General features: G+C 37.4%; 1 protein-coding gene across 1 annotated transcript in view; it reads left to right on the top strand.

The window, feature by feature from the left end:
* The first annotated feature begins 320 nt into the window (after positions 1–320).
* LOC119730199 (tuberin-like) overlaps positions 321–15670 on the top strand; it is a 58962-nt gene continuing 43612 nt past the window's right edge. The window contains exons 1-2 of the mRNA XM_038202993.1: positions 321–438; positions 812–941. The gene's annotated coding sequence lies outside the window, so the exon portion shown is untranslated. The remainder of the gene's footprint in view (positions 439–811; positions 942–15670) is intronic.

The raw sequence follows: 15670 nt of genomic DNA, 5'->3' as shown, positions 1-15670 counted from the left end.
ACTGTATTTCAACTAAAAGGTTACCCGTTGGGAAGTATTTAAGAAGCTAAAGCAGTTCCATCCCCTCCCGCCAAAAAAATTGATGGAACAACACATCATTAATTACGCTAGATATTATATTTGTCACTCAACCCAAACAAACCAAATTTCTCAAAGCTTTAAGGAAGTCTCAGGCCAGAAAATAATCATTTACAGACTTCAAAACGTCTAAGGTCAGTTATAGCCATGATCAGTGAATGGTAGGAATTTGTATTGTGATGCTCTAGTGGGTACATTGTGCTAGGATCCATATAAATACGCTCCATTTTTCGAACCAGTCATCCACTTGACAACAGCAACAGCAGCGGTGGATGCCTTCAGTTCACAGCTATTGCAGTGCAACACTCGTCGTGTTGACTTCGACTTCCTTTGCTAAAGGGCGAACCTGTTGTACAGACCGTAAGTTCCTTCTTGCACTTTGGGACTCTTTCGTTTGTCATGAACTCGGTGACATAAAAAAGTTAACATTTTGTGATGATGACTGGGTATTATTTTTCTTCTATTTCGAGCTCACTGGTTATGACCTTAATTGGGCATGTCAGGGTCGGACGATTAGATTTTATGGTGGTAACATAGTCTAGTTTTTATTGTCGCAATGTTTTTTTAATTGCCATGGTTTCCGTAAATTTGTTACAATCTTTGTATGTTATGATATTATGATCAAATATTGGAATGTGTTTTCTTCATTCATTGTCTCCAATTAAAAGTGACTTTCTTTCGAATCGGAATTTTAATTAATACACTTTTTTGCACAACTCCTGGATTGTCCTAGATCATTTGCAACGACACCAGAGGTGATTCTGCATTCCTCCAGAAGCTTCAAATCAGCACGGGCTTAAGCTTGGTTTCCAGCGCTGTATGGACATTTGGGGACGCCAAGTCAACTATAGCAAATTCTGAAAGTGAGTATTGTTTTGGATGGCGTTTAAATCTTACGTTCTCGTGTACACAACACTAAAGAAAATCGCTCAATAAGTTAATTCCTCGTGTACATCATCTACAATTTTAGTTTAAGGAAATTGAAGTATGAAGGACACTCCGTATTTTATTGTCATGAAACAATTTCTTACAAAAGAGGGCGCGCTATACAAAAACTGCTCACCGCACTGATCCGACGTACGTCTGGCCGTACGATATGTAAACTACATCCGTGTTGATGCGTTGCCAAGACCACTATTTATGTGGCGCGCCCTCTATTGAACGAAACTTAACATATTCTACGGCGTGCGGATGTATGTCTTGGCGGTGCGAGACCACTAGTTTTATTCAGCGCGACCTTTCTCGAAATTTTTTTTTTAGTTGTTTGACGGTTTCTCACGAAATTTAATCTCCTCATGTAAGACATGAAGACTGATCACTTGCTGAGCTTACAACTTAATATAGCTTGACCTGGTGAGCTCGGGTTATTGCTCAAACAACGAGTGTATTATTATTTTTTTTCAATGGACGTTGACTTTTCATTTTTCATTTGGTTTGTATTTTTCAAGTTTGTTTCGGGTATGCTCTTTTCATCGTTTGATGATTTCTCATGAAATTAAATCTCATAATGTAACACAGTCATCATGACAAATCACTGAATATTCAATTTTGAAATACAGAACAAACTCGTTTTGGGGGCGAAAACTCAAGAAATACACGTTACATTAAAATGAATTTTTGTGCACTCATTTGTCATGATGTTTGACATGAACAGATTTAATTTCAGAGGAAAAGGTCAAACAATCAAGCTATTATGACCGTAACAATACAGGATTTCATTCTCGACAAATACAAATCTAATGGAAGTCAACGTGGATTTTTAGCTTTTTAAACACTAGATTGTTACGATCATATTATATTAAGAGCTCCACGGTTTCTCACGCCATTCAAACGACTTCTGTTACACATCGTGAAAATTAATTGCACGAAATTTCAATTGAATCCATTTCGTATTTCTTGAGTAGTTTATCGGAAACGAGTTTGTTCCTTTTTGTTCAATTTTGCAGCAGCCGTGTTGATGCGTTGTTGAGACCACTATGTGGCGCGCCCTCTTTTGAAGGAAAATTTTAAAAATTCTACGACGTGCGGATGAATGTCTTGGCGGTGCGAGACCACAAGTATTATTCAGCGCGCCCTTTCTCAAATTAATTGTTTTCGTTGTTTTACGGTTTCTCACAAAATTTAATCTCCTCGTGTAAGACATCAAGACCGATCACTTGCTGAACTTAAAACTTAACATAGCTTGACCTGGTGAGCTCGGGTTATTGCTCAAACAACGAGTGTATTATTATTTTTCCATAGACGTTGACTTTTCATTTTTCATTTGGTTTGTATTTTTCACCTGTAAAATACTGTATTTGTTTCGGGTATACTTTTTTTCATTGTTTGATGGTTTCTCATGGAATTAAATCTCATAATGTAACACAGTCATCAAGACAAATCACTGAATATTCAATTTTGAAATACAGAACAAACTCGTTTTGAGGGCAACAGCTCAAGAAATACACGTTATATTAAAATGAATTTTTGTGCACTCATTTGTCATTATGTTTGACATGAACAGATTTAATTTCAGAGGAAAAGGTCAAACAATCAAGCTATTATGACCGTAACAATACAGGATTTCATTCTCGACAAATACAAATCTAATGGAAGTCAACGTGGATTTTTAGCTTTTCAAACACTAGATTGTTACGATCATATTATATTAAGAGCTCCACGGTTTCTCACGCCATTCAAACGACTTCTGCTACACATCGTGAAAACTAATTGCACGAAATTTCAATTGAATCCATTTCGTATTTCTTGAGTAGTTCATCGGAAACGAGTTTGTTCTTTTTTGTTCAATTTTGCAGCATCCGAGTTGATGCGTTGTTGAGACCACTATTTATGTGGCGCGCCCTCTATTGAAGAAAAATTTTAAAAATTCTACGGCGTGCGGATGAATGTCTTGGCGGTGCGAGACCACTAGTTTTATTCAGCGCGTCCTTTCTCAAATTAATTGTTTGAGTTGTTTGACGGTTTCTCACGAAATTTTATCTCCTCATTTAAGACATCAAGACCGATCACTTGCTGAATATACAACTTAATATAGCTTGACCTGGTGAGCTCGCCGGTTCTTGCTCAAACAACCAGTGTATTATTATTATTTTTCCATGGACGTTGACTTTTCAATTTTCATTTGGATTGTTTTTTTCACGTTTAAAATACTGTATTTGTTTCGAGTATGCTCTTTTTCATTGTTTTGTGGTTTCTCATGAAATTAAATCTCATAATGTAACACAGTCATCATGACAAATCACTGAATATTCAATTTTGAAATACAGAACAAACTCGTTTTGGGGGCAACAACTCAAGAAATACACGTTACATTAAAATTAATTTTTGTACACTCCTTTGTCATTATGTTTGACATGAACAGATTTAATTTCAGAAGAAAAGGTCAAACAATCAAGCTATTATGACCGTAACAATACAGGATTTCATTCTCGACAAATACAAATCTAATGGAAGTCAACGTGGATTTTTAGCTTTTCAAACACTAGATTGTTACGATCATATAATATTAAGAGCTCCACGGTTTCTCACGCCATTCAAACGACTTCTGCTACACATCGTGAAAACTAATTGCACGAAATTTCAATTGAATCCATTTCGTATTTCTTGAGTAGTTCATCGGAAACGAGTTTGTTCTTTTTTGTTCAATTTTGCAGCATCCGTGATGATGCGTTGTTGAGACCACTATTTATGTGGCGCGCCCTCTATTGAAGGAAAATTAAAACAAATCTACGGCGTGCGGATGAATGTCTTGGCGGTGCGAGACCACTTGTTTTATTCAGCGCGCCCTTTCTCGACAGAATTGTTTAAGTTGTTGGACGGTTTCTCACGAAATTTAATCTCCTCGTGTAAGACATCAAGACCGATCACTTGCTGAACTTACAACTTAATATAGCTTGACCTGGTGAGCTCGGGTTATTGCTCAAACAACGAGTGTATTATTATTATTTTTCCATGGACGTTGACTTTTCAATTTTCATTTGGATTGTTTTTTTCACGTTAAAAAATTCTGTATTTTTTTCGAGTATGCTCTTTTTCATTGTTTTGTGGTTTCTCATGAAATTAAATCTCATAATGTCACACAGTCATCATGACAAATCAGTGAATATTCAATTTTGAAATACAGAACAAACTCGTTTTGGGGGCAACAACTCAAGAAATACAAGTTATATTAAAATGAATTTTTGTGCACTCCCTTGTCATTATGTTTCACATGAACAGATTTAATTTCAGATGAAAAGGTCAAACAATCAAGCTATTATGACCTTCACAATACAGGATTTCATTCGCGACAAATACAAATCTAATGGAAGTCAACGTGGATTTTTAGCTTTTCAAACACTAGATTGTTACGATCATATTATATTAAGAGCTCCACGGTTTCTCACGCCATTCAAACGACTTCTGCTTCACATCGTGAAACTAATTGCACGAAATTTCAATTGAATCCATTTCGTATTTCTTGAGTAGTTCATCGGAAACGAGTTTGTTCTTTTTTGTTCAATTTTGTAGCATCCGTATTGATGCGTTGTTGAGACCACTATTTATGTGGCGCGCCCTCTATTGAAGGAAAATTTTAAAAATTCTGCGGCGTGCGGATGAATGTCTTGGCGGTGCGAGACCACTAGTTTTATTCAGCGTGCCCTTTCTCAAATTAATTGTTTTAGTTGTTTGACGGTTTCTCACGAAATTTTATCTCCTCGTGTAAGACATCAAGACCGATCACTTGCTGAACATACAACTTAATATAGCTTGACCTGGTGAGCTCGCCGGTTATTGCTCAAACAACCAGTGTATTATTATTATTTTTCCATGGACGTTGACTTTTCAATTTTCATTTGGATTGTTTTTTTTTTCACGTTTAAAATACTGTATTTGTTTCGAGTATGCTCTTTTTCATTGTTTTGTGGTTTCTCATGAAATTAAATCTCATAACGTCACACAGTCATCATGACAAATCACTGAATATTCAATTTTGAAATACAGAACAAACTCGTTTTGGGGGCAACAACTCAAGAAATACACGTTATATTAAAAAGAATTTTTGTGCACTCCTTTGTCATTATGTTTGACATGAACAGATTTAATTTCAGAAGAAAAGGTCAAACAATCAAGCTATTATGACAGTAACAATACAGAATTTCATTCTCGACAAATACAAATCTAATGGAAGTCAACGTGGATTTTTAGCTTTTCAAACAATAGATTGTTACGATCATATTATATTAGGAGCTCCACGGTTTCTCACGCCATTCAAACGACTTCTGCTACACATCGTGAAAACTAATTGCACGAAATTGCAATTGAATTCATGTCGTATTTCTTGAGTAGTTCATCGGAAACGAGTTTGTTCTTTTTTGTTCAATTTTGCCGCATCCGTGTTAATGCGTTGTTGAGACCACTATTTATGTGGCGCTCCCCCTATTGAAGGAAAATTTTAAAAATTCTACGCCGGGCGGATGAATGTCTTGGCGGTGCGAGACCACTAGTTTTATTCAGCGCGCCCTTTTTCAAATTAATTGTTTTAGTTGTTTGACGATTTCTCACGAAATTTTATCTCCTCATGTAAGACATCCAGAGTTGTAACGAGTCACTGATTTTTGTGACTCGAGTCGAGTCGAGTCATTTTAAAGAAGTGACTCGAGTCGAGTCGAGTCATTATGTCAACAAGGTCGAGTCGAGTCGAGTCGAGTCACAGAGTGTGGTCGAGTCGAGTCGAGTCGAGTCAAGTATTTAGCTCGAGTCAATTCGAGTCACAAATATTTGAACACTTACTTACAATAAAAAGCAACAAACACAAGAGAGAAAGAATACAAGGCACCAGTCTATTACGGAAATCCAAAGACATAAAGTATGCTGTATGGTACCCAACCAACAGTTTCCATTGCTAGCTCACGTCACAGATAAGAAGATGTGAAACTTCGGTCTTATAACTGGTTTGGCTTCGGGTCTAGATTTTGTTGTTCGCTGATCGCTGACGTTGTTAAAACCTAATTGCATTATACAAAACTGTTTCTGATTATTTAAAGGTGGGCCCGTCCGTATCCATTTTTGTGTGTGAAATCGGGACATGAATTTAGCCAGCGTTCCACCAAGAACTTCAAAATCGCCCGAAACCAATGATGAAACCACGGATTGAGAAATGCGTTTTAAGTCTGGTTCCGGGTTTAGCATTACATGCTATAGAACCACAAGGCGGGAGTCCGCGACACGGTGTATGTTTGTTGTTTCATTATGGAGGAAGGAAACAGACTGCCGCTGTATATAAACGTACATTATTCGCGAGCATTAACGTGACGTGAACAAAAACTGGCAATGCGAACGGCGCAGCGTAAGTCATTGCAAATATTTTTCGCAAGTAAGTTTTGCTTTTATTTTGGGACTCGAGTCTTATTAGCCTTCCTCGAGTCGAGTCGAGTCATTCTGATGAGGGACTCGAGTCGAGTCGAGTCATTTGCTCGCAGTGACTCGAGTCGAGTCGAGTCATTTACCCGTCGGGACTCGAGTTGAGTCGAGTCGCCAAAAAATGTGACTCGAGTCGGACTCGAGTCGAGTCATTGACTCGAGTCATTACAACTCTGAAGACATCAAGACCGATCACTTGCTGAACATACAACTTAATATAGCTTGACCTGGTGAGCTCGCCGGTTATTGCTCAAACAACCAGTGTATTATTATTATTTTTCCATGGACGTTGACTTTTCAATTTTCATTTGGATTGTTTTTTTTTCACGTTTAAAATACTGTATTTGTTTTGGGTATGCTCTTTTCATTGTTTGATGGTTTCTCATGAAATTAAATCTCAAAATGTAACACAGTCATCATGACAAATCACTGAATATTCAATTTTGAAATACAGAACAAACTCGTTTTGGGGGCAACAACTCAAGAAATACACGTTATATTAAAATGAATTTTTGTGCACTCATTTGTCATTATGTTTGACATGAACAGATTTAATTTCAGAAGAAAAGGTCAAACAATCAAGCTATTATGACCGTAACAATACAGAATTTCATTCTCGACAAATACAATGCTAATGGAAGTCAACGTGGATTTGTAGCTTTTCAAACACTAGATTGTTACGATCATATTATATTAAGAGCTCCACGGTTTCTCACGCCATTCAAACGACTTCTGCTACACATCGTGAAAACTAATTGCACGAAATATCAATTGAATCCATTTCTTATTTCTTGAGTAGTTTATCGGAAACGAGTTTGTTCTTTTTGGTTCAATTTTGCAGCATCCGTGTTGATGCGTTGTTGAGACCACTATTTATGTGGCGCGCCCTCTATTGAAGGAAAATTTAAAAATTCTACGGCGTGCGGATGAATGTCTTGGCGGTGCGAGACCACTAGTTTTATTCAGCGCGCCCTTTCTCGACAGAATTGTTTTAGTTGTTTGACGGTTTCCCGAAATTTAATCTCCTCGTGTAAGACATCAAGACCGATCACTTGCTGAACTTGCAAATTAACATAGCTTGACCTGGTGAGCTCGGGTTATTGCTCAAACAACGAGTGCATTATAATTTTTCCACAGACGTTGACTTTTCATTTTTCATTTGGTTAGTATTTTTCACTTTTAGAATACTGTATTTGTTTCGGGTATACTCTGTTTCATTGTTTGATGGTTTCTCATGGAATGAAATCTCCAAATTCAACACAGTCATCATGACAAATCACTGAATATTCAATTTTGAAAAACAGAACAAACTCGTTTTCGGGGCAACAACTCAAGAAATACACGTTATATTAAAATGAATTTAAAATGAATCCGTGTTGATGCGTTGTTGAGACCACTATTTATGTGGCGCGCCCTCTATTGAAGGAAAATTAAAACAAATCAACGGCGTGCGGATGAATGTCTTGGCGGTGCGAGACCACTAGTTTTATTCAGCGCGCCCTTTCTCGACAGAATTGTTTAAGTTGTTTGAAGGTTTCTCACGAAATTTAATCTCCTCGTGTAAGACATCAAGACCGATCACTTGCTGAACTTACAACTTAATATAGCTTGACCTGGTGAGCTCGGGTTATTGCTCAAACAACGAGTGTATTATTATTATTTTTCCATGGACGTTGACTTTTCAATTTTCATTTGGATTGTCTTTTTTTCACGTTTAAAATACTGTATTTGTTTCGATTATGCTCTTTTTCATTGTTTTGTGGTTTCTCATGAAATTACATCTCCAAATTCAACACAGTCATCATGACAAATCAGTGAATATTCAATTTTGAAATACAGAACAAACTCGTTTTGGGGGCAACAACTCAAGAAATACACGTTATATTAAAATGAATTTAAAATGAATCCGTGTTGATGCGTTGTTGAGACCACTATTTATGTGGCGCGCCCTCTATTGAAGGAAAATTAAAATATTCTACGGCGTGCGGATGAATGTCTTGGCGGTACGAGACCACTAGTTTTATTCAGCGCGCCCTTTCTCGAATTATTTTTTTTAGTTGTTTGACGGTTTCTCACGAAATTTAATCTCCTCGTGTAAGACATCAAGACCGATCACTTGCTGAACTTACAACTTAATATAGCTTGACCTGGTGAGCTCGGGTTATTGCTCAAACAACCAGTGTATTATTATTATTTTTCCATGGACGTTGACTTTTCAATTTTCATTTGGATTGTTTTTTTCACGTTTAAAATACTGTATTTGTTTCGAGTATGCTCTTTTCATTGTTTTGTGGTTTCTCATGAAATTACATCTCATAACGTCACACAGTCATCATGACAAATCACTGAATATTCAATTTTGAAATACAGAACAAACTCGTTTTGGGGGCAATAACTCAAGAAATACACGTTATATTAAAATGAATTTTTGTGCACTCATTTGTCATTATGTTTGACATGAACAGATTTAATTTCAGAAGAAAAGGTCAAACAATCAAGCTATTATGACCGTAACAATACAGGATTTCATTCTCGACAAATACAAATCTAATGGAAGTCAACGTGGATTTTTAGCTTTTCAAACACTAGATTGTTACGATCATATTATATTAAGAGCTCCACGGTTTCTCACGCCATTCAAACGACTTCTGCTACACATCGTGAAAACTAATTGCACGAAATATCAATTGAATCCATTTCGTACCTCTTGAGTAGTTCATCGGAAACGAGTTTGTTCTTTTTTGTTCAATTTTGCAGCATCCGAGTTGATGCGTTGTTGAGACCACTATTTATGTGGCGCGCCCTCTATTGAAGGAAAACTTTAAACATTCTACGGCGTGCGGATGAATGTCTTGGCGGTGCGAGACCACTAGTTTTATTCAGCGCGCCCTTTCTCGACAGAATTGTTTTAGTTGTTTGACGGTTTCTCACGAAATTTAATCTCCTCGTGTAAGACATCAAGACCGATCACTTGCTGAACTTACAACTTAACATAGCTTGACCTGGTGAGCTCGGGTTATTGCTCAAACAACGAGTGTATTATTATTTTTCCACAGACGTTGACTTTTCATTTTTCATTTGGTTAGTATTTTTCACTTTTAGAATACTATATTTGTTTCGGGTATACTCTGTTTCATTGTTTGATGGTTTCTCATGGAATGAAATCTCCAAATTCAACACAGTCATCATGACAAATCAGTGAATATTCAATTTTGAAATACAGAACAAACTCGTTTTTGGGGCAACAACTCAAGAAATACACGTTATATTAAAATGAATTTAAAATGAATCCGTGTTGATGCGTTGTTGAGACCACTATTTATGTGGCGCGCCCTCTATTGAAGGAAAATTAAAATATTCTACTGCGTGCGGATGAATGTCTTGGCGGTACGAGACCACTAGTTTTATTCAGCGCGCCCTTTCTCGAATTATTTTTTTTAGTTGTTTGACGGTTTCTCACGAAATTTAATCTCCTCGTGTAAGACATCAAGACCGATCACTTGCTGAACTTACAACTTAATATAGCTTGACCTGGTGAGCTCGGGTTATTGCTCAAACAACCAGTGTATTATTATTATTATTTTTCCATGGACGTTGACTTTTCAATTTTCATTTGGATTGTTTTTTTCACGTTTAAAATACTGTATTTGTTTCGAGTATGCTCTTTTCATTGTTTTGTGGTTTCTCATGAAATTACATCTCATAACGTCACACAGTCATCATGACAAATCACTGAATATTCAATTTTGAAATACAGAACAAACTCGTTTTGGGGGCAATAACTCAAGAAATACACGTTATATTAAAATGAATTTTTGTGCACTCATTTGTCATTATGTTTGACATGAACAGATTTAATTTCAGAAGAAAAGGTCAAACAATCAAGCTATTATGACCGTAACAATACAGGATTTCATTCTCGACAAATACAAATCTAATGGAAGTCAACGTGGATTTTTAGCTTTTCAAACACTAGATTGTTACGATCATATTATATTAAGAGCTCCACGGTTTCTCACGCCATTCAAACGACTTCTGCTACACATCGTGAAAACTAATTGCACGAAATATCAATTGAATCCATTTCGTATCTCTTGAGTAGTTCATCGGAAACGAGTTTGTTCTTTTTTGTTCAATTTTGCAGCATCCGAGTTGATGCGTTGTTGAGACCACTATTTATGTGGCGCGCCCTCTTTTGAACGAAAATTAAAATATTCTACCGCGTGCGGATGAATGTCTAGGCGGTGCGAGGCCACTAGTTTTATTCAGCGCGCCCTTTCTCGAATTAATTGTGTGTTTTTTTGACGGTTTCTCACAAAATTTTATCTCCTCGTGTAAGACATCAAGACCGATCACTTGCTGAACTTACAACTTAATATAGCTTGACCTGGTGAGCTCGGGTTATTTCTCAAACAACGAGTGTATTATTATTTTTCTATAGACGTTGACTTTTCATTTTTCATTTGGTTAGTATTTTTCACGTTTAAAATACTGTAATTTTGTTTCAGGTATACTCTTTTTCATTGTTTGATGGTTTATCATGGAATTAAATCTGATAATGTAACCCAGTCATCATGACAAATCACTGAATATTCAATTTTGAAATACAGAACAAACTTGTTTTGGGGGCAACAACTCAAGAAATACACGTTACATTACAATGAATTTTTGTGCACTCATTTGTCATTATGTTTGACCTGAAAAGATTTTATTTCATCAGAAAAGGTAAATCAATCAAGCTATTATTACCGTAACAATACAGGGTTTCATTCTCGACAAATAAAATCCTAATGGAAGTCAACGTGGATTTTTAGCTTTTCAAACACTGGATTGTTACGATCATATTATATTAATAGCTCCACGGTTTCTCACGCCATTCAAACGACTTCTGATACACATCGTGAAAACTAATTGCATGAAATTTCAATTGAATTCATTTCGTATTTCTTAAGTAGTTCATCGGAAACGAGTTTGTTCTTTTTTGTTCAATTTTGCAGCATCCGTGTTGATGCGTTGTTGAGACCACTATTTATGTGGCGCGCCCTCTATTGAAGGAAAATTAAAACAAATCCACGGCGTGCGGATGAATGTCTTGGCGGTGCGAGACCACTAGTTTTATTCAGCGCGCCCTTTCTCGAATTAATCGTTTTAGTTGTTTGACGGTTTCTTACTAAATTTTATCTCCTCGTGTAAGACATCAAGACCGATCACTTGCTGAACTTACAACTTAATATAGCTTGACCTGGTGAGCTCGGGTTATTGCTCAAACAACGAGTGTATTATTATTTTTCCATAGACGTTGACTTTTCATTTTTCATTTGGTTTGTATTTTTCACGTTTAAAATACCGTATTTGTTTCGGATATGCTCTTTTCATTGTTTGATGGTTTCTCATGGAATTAAATCTCAAAATGTAACACAGTCATCATGACAAATCACTGAATATTGTACAGAGCAGATTGGCTCATATTCTCTACGTGCAATGGGGAAACGTAGTATTGACATGTTTTCCAGTGCAGATTGGCTCATATTCACCACGTGCAATGGGGAAACGCAGTTATGACATTTTACAGAGCAGATTGGCTCATATTCACTACGTGCAATGGGGAAACGCAGTAATGACATGTTTTACAGAGCAGATTGGCTCATATTCACTACGTGCAATGGGGAAACGCAGTAATGACATGTTTTATAGAGCAGATTGGCTCATATTCACTACGTGCAATGGGGAAACGCAGTTATGGCATGTTGTACAGAGCAGATTGGCTCATATTCACTACGTGCAATGGAGAAACGCAGTAATGACATGTTGTACAGAGCAGATTGGCTCATATTCACTACGTGCAATGGGGAAACGCAGTAATGACATGTTTTATAGAGCAGATTGGCTCATATTCACTACGTACAATGGGGAAACGCAGTTATGACATGTTGTACAGAGCAGATTGGCTCATATTCACTACGTGCTATGGGGAAACGCAGTAATGACATGTTTTATACAGCAGATTGGCTCATATTCACTACGTGCAATGGGGAAACGCCGTAATGACATGTTTTATAGAGCAGATTGGCTCATATTCACTACGTGCTATGGGGAAACGCAGTAATGACATGTTTTAGAGAGCAGATTGGCTCATATTCACTACGTGCAATGGGGAAACGCAGTAATGACATGTTTTATAGGGCAGATTGGCTCATATTCACTACGTGCAATGGGGAAACGCAGTAATGACATGTTTTACAGAGCAGCTTGGCTCATATTCACTACGTGCAATGGGGAAACGCAGTTATGACATGTTTTACAGAGTAGATTGGCTCATATTCACTACGTGCAATGGGAAAACGCAGTAATGACATGTTTTACAGAGCAGATTGGCTCATATTCACTACGTGCAATGGGGAAACGCAGTTATGACATGTTGTACAGAGCAGATTGGCTCATATTCACTACGTGCAATGGGAAAACGCAGTAATGACATGTTTTATAGAGCAGATTGGCTCATATTCACTACGTGCTATGGGGAAACGCAGTAATGACATGTTTTATACAGCAGATTGGCTCATATTCACTACGTGCAATGGGGAAACGCAGTAATGACATGTTTTATAGAGCAGATTGGCTCATATTCACTACGTGCTATGGGGAAACGCAGTAATGACATGTTTTACAGAGCAGATTGGCTCATATTCACTACGTGCTATGGGGAAACGCAGTAATGACATGTTTTACAGAGCAGATTGGCTCATATTCACTACGTGCTATGGGGAAACCAGTAATGACATGTTTTATAGAGCAGATTGGCTCATATTCACTACGTGCAATGGGGAAACGCAGTAATGACATGTTTTATAGAGCAGATTGGCTCATATTCACTACGTGCAATGGGGAAACGCAGTTATGACATGTTGTACAGAGCAGATTGGCTCATATTCACTACGTGCTATGGGGAAACGCAGTAATGACATGTTTTATACAGCAGATTGGCTCATATTCACTACGTGCTATGGGGAAACGCAGTAATGACATGTTTTACAGAGCAGATTGGCTCATATTCACTACGTGCTATGGGGAAACGCAGTAATGACATGTTTTATTGAGAAGATTGGCTCATATTCACTACGTGCAATGGGGAAACGCAGTAATGACATGTTTTACAGAGCAGATTGGCTCATATTCACTACGTGCAATGGGGAAACGCAGTAATGACATGTTTTACAGAGCAGATTGGCTCATATTCACTACGTGCAATGGGGAAACGCAGTAATGACATGTTTTACAGAGCAGATTGGCTCATATTCACCACGTGCTATGGGGAAACGCAGTAATGACATGTTTTATAGAGCAGATTGGCTATATTCACTACGTGCAATGGGGAAACGCAGTTATGACATGTTTTATAGAGCAGATTGGCCCATATTCACTACGTGCAATGGGGAAACGCAGTAATGTTATGTTTTATAGAGCAGATTGGCTCATATTCACTACGTGCTATTGGGAAACTCAGTAATGACATGTTTTATAGAGCAGATTGGCTCATATTCACTACGTGCTATGGGGAAACGCAGTAATGACATGTTTTATAGAGCAGATTGGCTCATATTCACCACGTGCTATGGGGAAACGCAGTAATGACATGTTTTATTGAGCAGATTGGCTATATTCACTACGTGCAATGGGGAAACGCAGTTATGACATTTTGTACAGAGCAGATTGGCTCATATTCACTACGTGCAATGGGGAAACGCAGTAATGTTATGTTTTATAGAGCAGCTTGGCTCATATTCACTACGTGCAATGGGGAAACGCAGTTATGACATGTTGTACAGAGCAGATTGGCTCATATTCACTACGTGCAATGGGGAAACGCAGTATTGACATGTTTTACAGAGCAGATTGGCTCATATTCACCACGTGCAATGGGGAAACGAATGACATGTTTTAGAGAGCGGATTTGCCGTGAAAACCAAGTGCACCAAATTTCAATTGTGACCATTTCGTATTTCTTGAGTAGTTCATCGGAAACGAGTATGTTCTTTTTGTTCAAGTTTGCAGCATCCGTGTTGATGTGTTGTTGAGACCACTATTTATGTTGCGCGCCCTCTATTGAACGAAACTTAAAATATTCTACGGCGTGCGGATGTATGTCTTGGCGGTGCGAGACCACTAGTTGAGTGCACTCTTTGGATTTGTTGCAATTAATCTTTCTTTCTTTCTTTCTTTCTTTTTTTTTCTGCATAGCACGTTTCCGCGTGTTTTCTCCTAAACGGTATATGATATGAACTTGTAACTTTAAACATATATTGACCCTCACTCGGAGTGGTGCATATTACACTGACGTCATAATGACGTCATCAGGTGTCAAATTACAAGCGATTTTCGTTGAAAAAATGACGATCTTCTTTCATCTATAACTCTTCAACAAAATGATCAATTATGCTCCAATCTTGTAAACAGATAGACCATAAATTGATAAACATTTTTTTGTCGTGTACGTGAACTCACTTGACCTTTACTTCCGGGTCTACCGGAAGGTCAAAGTTAGGTGAATTCAAAATGAAGACGTTAGCCTGAATTCGAAACAAAGCACAATTTCTTCCAAACGGTTTACGGTATGATCATAAAACCTTGTGTGAACTTGTAGTTGTACCATGTTACGAAGATGTTATAACTGTTGTTACGTCATCATGACGTCATCAGGTATCAAATTACAAGCGATTTGATTGCACGGTTTAACAAAATACTTTGACCTATATCTCTTGAACTAAATACAGTATCGTGTTCGTTTTTTCGTGAGGTTGTAGACTATGCCTTGAGCAACATTTCTCATTTCTGGGCACAAAACTGCTTGACCTTTACTTCTGGTGTTACCGGAAGTGCAATAGAAAATGAATCTAACTCTAAAACGGAAGCATTTTACTACAGACAAATACATTATGGAAGAGTTAAGTGAGGAATGCCAATCACAAAAACATTATTTTGACGTCATCCACGAAAGGGCGCCCTCCAGCGGCACATAGAAAACAGTTTAATCTTTTAAAATGTTAAAACCCTCAATCAAATTTTTATGATATATTGCCCCTATATATCCCGTGAGCAACCGCAAATGAATTTGCAAGGTTCCATAATCATAACGTCATCAGAACCGGAAGTTACTGTAGGAAGAATTCAACAATAACCATTTTTTTTTTAA

This window comes from Patiria miniata, unplaced genomic scaffold (genome assembly GCF_015706575.1).
Source record: "Patiria miniata isolate m_02_andy unplaced genomic scaffold, ASM1570657v1 HiC_scaffold_1, whole genome shotgun sequence".
NCBI classification, from domain to species: Eukaryota; Metazoa; Echinodermata; class Asteroidea; order Valvatida; family Asterinidae; genus Patiria; species Patiria miniata.
The sequence above is the reverse complement of the archived record's forward strand: the minus strand, read 5'-3'. Positions and strand labels throughout refer to the sequence as shown.